Genomic DNA, 6,019 nt, shown 5'->3' with positions numbered 1-6,019 from the left:
TTTGTCATTTTATTCTTGTATTGTCTTTTGAAATTGTTCTAGGGTTTTCTCTGTGTTTTCCTCAATTTTGTCAGTGTTTTCCTTGATCTGCCTCTCAATTCATTGAAGATACCTAAATATAATTCTTTTGAATTCCTTATCAGGGAGGTCCAATGCTGCATCTTTTCTCAGAGATGTGTTTTGGGTCTGTATCCTGGTCCCTTGTTTCTCCTGCTTTATCTTGCTCCTTTGTGTGGACTGTGATGCTCTGTTGTCTCTGAGGTATGGTAACATTTTTGTGTTTATATTTAATTGATGATTGTACATTGGAGTAACTTGCCCATGATTTTCGTTTTCTTTGTATGTTATCTGCATGAGCAGGGTACTGTGCTGTGCTCCTCTATTCACTAGTTGGCAGCACTTACACACTCACCACCTGTCTCTTTTCCTATTGTCAGCCTCCTATATGTCCCCCACCAGCCACTCCTCGGAAAGAAGATGGGGCAATCTACTTCCGTAGTGACACTGCCTCGGCAACCCAAGGAGGGGTCTCTATGAGTCGGGTCCAACTCGACGGCACATAACAACAAACAACAACAACAACATCCTTGGCAAACAGAGCTTATTCTTAGGTCCCTGTAACCTGAATGAGAATGCTTCACTTTAAAATCCAAAACTGCTGCCACTTGTAAAGATTTAAAATGGCTGTGATCTTGGTCACTTTAAATATCCAAAATGGCCACCTCTTGTAAACATTCAAAATGGCTGCACTCTTGGTCAATTTAAATATCCAAAATGGCTGGTGCATGTAAACAATCAAAATGCTTGTGCCTTCTGGACAGTGGAAAGTCCACAGTCCAGGTTGTCTTTCTCCTTGCTGTTTCCCTTCCTACTCACAGACCACCAGCACAGTCATCCCTGCAGCCCTTGGTGACCAGGGCCGATCTTCAGGTCAATTCTCAGGTCCCAACACCACTTGGAAGTATTCAGGCTGTTGGTCCTGTCAGATTAGCTGACAGTCCACTGCTCCAACTGTGTATGTACTCACTGTTTTTGTTCAGGTTTTTCCAATAGTCAGTGCCTCATCTACTTCTGTATACTTTCTTTCAAAGCTCAGTGCTCCAGGATTATCTTCTGTATCTCTGTCAATTGGTTTCTCTTTTCTTTGTTAAGGAGGGTCTGTGCAACTTGTCTGCCTATTCCTCCATCTCACCGGAAGTCCCAGCATTACTCTTAGATTTTCAGATATGGGACTCACACACAAGCACACACACATATCTGCATTTAAATAATAATGAAATAAATAAAATAACAAAGGTAAATGAAACTTAAATATGTTCAAGAAAAATAAAAAGATCAAAATAATATCTCAAAGAAAATGTACATCTGGCAAAAAAAAAGTACCTTCCAGCAGATACATGATAGACTAACAGAGACATGTCAGATGATGGGATGACAGAAATATTGTCGATTTTAAAATTCAAAATATAGTGATGATGACATGATTAATGTACTTGATATCACTAATTGTCCACCTGAAAAATGTTGAGTTGGCTAATGTGTATGTGTATTTTTACAATTAAAAAGTATGTGTTGTGATGAAAACATATCTTGTATCAAAACAAAGCACGTAATGTTTTTCTGTCTTCCTCCTCCCACCTTTTCTTCTAGCTGTGGGATATATTTGATGTCTTGTGGAGTATAAAGCCTCTGTTTTGTAACTTGTTGAAAATTATGACATCTCTGTACCAGGAAATGTACAGACACCTGTAGCCTGTCAGGTTCATAGTGGCAAGATGCAGGAGTGAGCCCAGACCAAAGAACAGAAAGAAACAGAAAATGTTAAAAGCAGTAAAGTTCAACCGTGGGGGCAAGTAGCAGCTGCCAGAAAGCTCTCATGGAATCTTGTGGAGCCTGGAGTGAGTTTAGGCTTTCATGTTTTAAGCGTAACCAATTGTTGCTATCAAAATCATAGAAGAGCTCAGTGAAAGTAATAAAAATTTGGTTTTTTTTTTTAATTCCAACCTTTTCACAACCTGCAATTGATCAGAAGCTGTTTCAAAACAATCACACAAGACCATATATTTCCAATTTGGAGATGTTTATAGATGAGCAAGAAGCTCTGGTGATACAATGGGTGAGACATTGGGCTGCTAACCAAACGGTTTGCAATTGGAACCCACAAGCCACTCCATGGGAGAAAGATGAGGCAGTCTGCTTCTGTAAAGATTTACAGCCTTGGAAACCCTATAGGGCAGTTCTACTCTGTTCTGTAGCGTCACTGTGAGTCAAGACCGACTCAGTGGTAGTCGGTTGGGCAGATGAGCAAATTTAGGCTGGGAAATTTTAGCTGACTTCATATATCTCTACTAACGTTCAAAGACAGAGAATAATATTATCAATGTGACCATTATTGAACCAGGCATGCGATTAATTGATTTATATTCATGAAACCATTTAATCCTCTCAACAATCCTTTATCTAATCTACTATGTTCTCTTTTTGAATGTGAACACCTAGGTTCAGTGAGTTTAAGTAACTTGCCAAAGATCTCAAAACCGATAAATGGTAGACGAAGGATTAGGATTAAGTATTAAATTTTAGATTCTTTCTATGACATGAGCTTGGGTATCACCCATTTCTTGAAGACAATACTTGGGAAAATTGTTCCCCCACATGCCACATCTTTAAAGAACAGGTTTCTAAATCAAAGAGGAAGATTCACTTGAAACAAACTTTGACTGCTGTCAAGTCATGGATTATAGGCTAAACCAGACCTCTCCCCTTACGTTGGTGGGATCTAGGGAAGAAAGTTAATGGAGAGCCAGTTACCATTTGTATTTAAAAGTCACACCTCATGCTCATAAATTATTAAATAAATCTATCCCCTTTACCTTGACAAATGTACCTTACAATGACCCTAAATTTCACATTTTCAGGTTCCTTGGAGTTTTGTCCCAGAATACTGCATCCCAAGGAGTGTCAGACTCAGGGCTGTAACCTGCAGCCTAACTCTTTCTCTACCCACCCCCCTTCTTTCCCACACTGTGAGGAGGCCTCAAAGTGTAGATACTTAGATACTCAAATCCAGAGAGCCAAGCGCAACCTCCAACCTCAGCACCACCTCACCTCCACACAACTGCCGTCTGGTGCACACCAGCAGCGGGCTCTGCCCACAGTGGGAAGAGCTAGGGAAGAAGCCCATATAGACCTGGGAAGGAGACAATAGACTGTTTGGGTAGAGATTCCAGGGACCCAGAGCACAATCTAGAAGAATAAAGCAGGGAAAACATTTCTAGATTAGCACATCCTTTTGGTCCCAGTGCCATTTAGCACTAAGGGAAGGATGCAGTCAGATGAGGATTTAATAGGAGCCTCTGGAGCGTAAGGCAGGGGCAGCTCAGTGGTAGACTCTCGGCCTCCACGAGGGAACTGAGTTTGATTCTGCTGCCAGTGCACCACCTGCGCAGCCCCCACCTGTCTGTTTCTGTTCCATTGTGTGGGATTGTGAGATCCCCATGCATTTCAATGAGCAATAATCATGCCTCAGATAAAACTCATTGGCTACAATATTGCCACTGTGCAAAGCTGAGGTCCCCATGAGTTAGTGGTCAACTAACTACAGAGTATAAGGCATAAGGGCAGGACTTGCCTCACCTAAGGGGAAATTCATCTCTCTGATGGTGAGAGAAGCACCAGTGATTCTTTCATACTTAGCCCTTATCCTTAAGAAGAGCACCTTACCCAGGTTTGAGTAATGATCCTATTATGTAGTCTGGTCCTAATATTGCTGCCTTCAAATTGTATAGCCATGACTAGGATGGTGTAAGAGAAAACCAATGAGGTTGAGACATACTGACGGCCTTTGGCATGAACCTTCCACACTGACCCATCTCAATCAACTTAGCCATTAAAACCTATCCTGGCAATGTTTAAAGGAAAAAAGAAAAGCAAATGATATTGTTGAGTGTTGGCAAGGAAGGTGAGAAAACAAACACCCTCCTCTAGTATAGAGAGATTGTAAAATTTGTCCAGTTATTGTGAAAATTAAATTGACAGTATCTCCCCAAAGGTTTAAGAATGTCCTTTTCTATGAATCCAACAAATCTGCTTCTAGGAACTAATCCCAAGAAAATAGTCACATAACCACTAGAGACTAAAAATAGTCCCACTATGTATGAAAAGCATTTGAGAGTAATTTTGAAAAGACTGTGAAGCCAAGAGAATTCACCATTAGGTGGATGAAGATATTTCATTAAAGTTCATTGGTGTGTTCCAGTCCTTTTAAAAGTTGCTTGTATTACTGCCAGGTAAACACTACTCAGTAATCCTCCTTCTGAAAATCTGTTAATTCTGATTAATTTCCAAATACCAAAAAAAAAAAAAAAACCCAAACCTACTGCCATCAAGTTTATTCTGACTCATAGAGTCCCCCCAGTGGGTTCCAAGGCTGTAAATCTTTACAGAAGTAGGTTGTCTCATCTTCCTCCCACGGAGCAGCTGGCAGGTTTGAACCATCGACCTTCTGGTTAGCAGCCAAATGATTACGCACTACACCACCAGAGCTCGTTGATTTCCAAATACTTAGTATGAATGATTTTATTTTTGTTGGAAGTGAAGGAAGATTTTGTGGCAAGAAGAGTGGATATGGTGCAAGTTGGACTTAGCATATGAAGATAGAGAAGTCTGAAACCCAATGTCCCCCTGAGAATGTAAACTTCTCTGGAACATGCAAAAGCTTGAAGAGGACCCTAGATTTTTAAGAGCCATAGAACTGGTGAGAGTTTGAGATAATTTAACTAGATCTTTCCTGATAATCAGGAAAATCCCATAAGCTGATATTTGGGTAAAACAATACAGCTATTTTCACTTTATTAAAGAAACAATTTAGAATTGTATACAACCACATTTACAGATGTTTTCCTTCAATAGTCAGAATGCTACTATTTCCTTTCTTGTCTTTGTTTTGTGTATTCCCCGATTTTGCTAATAAAGCACATAGTATGTGAGTAATAAAACTATGTTTTAAATATTATTTTTAATTCAAAGAGGAAGAAAAATAGAACCAAAATCTTTCAAACAAATACAACTCCCCTGGCTGACCCTTCTACATAATCAAATAATTTACTGTCTTAATATCTCAACTCAATAGAACTCAGTGAAGGAGTTACATATCACTCTATGTTCTTTTATAAGTAGCATATTATAACAATTTGTACTTTTAAAAGTCCCAGTGGATGTTGAGGTCCTCAGAATTAACAGTAAGTACTGATTAGTGATTACTTCCTCATTAAAGAACATCATGTTCTTTACTAACACAACCTTGCGCATGGAAACACCTACTATTTATCCTTAAGAGGACTTGGGGAAAGAGAAGACTCTACTCTTTGGGTTCAGTCCAGGAGATCCCTCAGGATCATAGATTCTCTGGCAGCAGCGGACAGAAAAGACAGACTCATACATACACATATACACACACGTCTCTTATTGAAGTGAGAGTGGAGAGACACCTTTTTTTTTTTCTAAGATACAATGTTGATGCTATCTGTGGGACAAAGGAATGTGAGTTTTTTTTTTTTAATAAAGAAGCTGGTGTCTGACAGTTATGTTGGTGAACAAGACAGTTCAGGTGGCTGGGTCCACAGGCTCAGTACCATAGTCACAGGAGATATCAAGCTCAATTAGCATAACATACTACACAGAAGCATTCATTGTTCTACATGCATTGGTCTACTTCGGTGACTAGCAACTGGGGTCTTAAAAGCTTGCAAGTGGCCATCTAAGATGCAACAATTTGTCTCTCCTCATCCAGAGCAAAGAAGAATGAAGAAAACCAAAGACACAGGGAAACAATAGTCCAAGGGACTAGTGGACCATGCAAACCTCAGTCTCCATGATCCTGAGACCAGAAGAACTAGATGGTGCTCAGCCAGCTACTATCGTCAACCACTCGGAAAGGGATCACAATATGAGATCCTAGGTAAAGTGAGAAAAAAATGTGGAACAAAATTCAAAATTATAAAAAAAAAAAAAAAAAAAC

At 39.7% G+C, this 6,019-nt stretch overlaps 1 pseudogene; it reads right to left on the bottom strand.

The window, feature by feature from the left end:
• Positions 1 to 3,478: 3,478 nt before the first annotated feature.
• On the bottom strand, positions 3,479 to 3,569 carry LOC122152204 (annotated as a pseudogene).
• Positions 3,570 to 6,019: the final 2,450 nt, after the last annotated feature.

The sequence above is a fragment of the Orycteropus afer genome, unplaced genomic scaffold (genome assembly GCF_000298275.1).
Source record: "Orycteropus afer afer isolate SDZICR_OR568_19922 unplaced genomic scaffold, OryAfe1.0 scaffold00020, whole genome shotgun sequence".
NCBI lineage: Eukaryota > Metazoa > Chordata > Mammalia > Tubulidentata > Orycteropodidae > Orycteropus > Orycteropus afer.
This window is presented reverse-complemented; position numbering and strand designations above follow the sequence as displayed.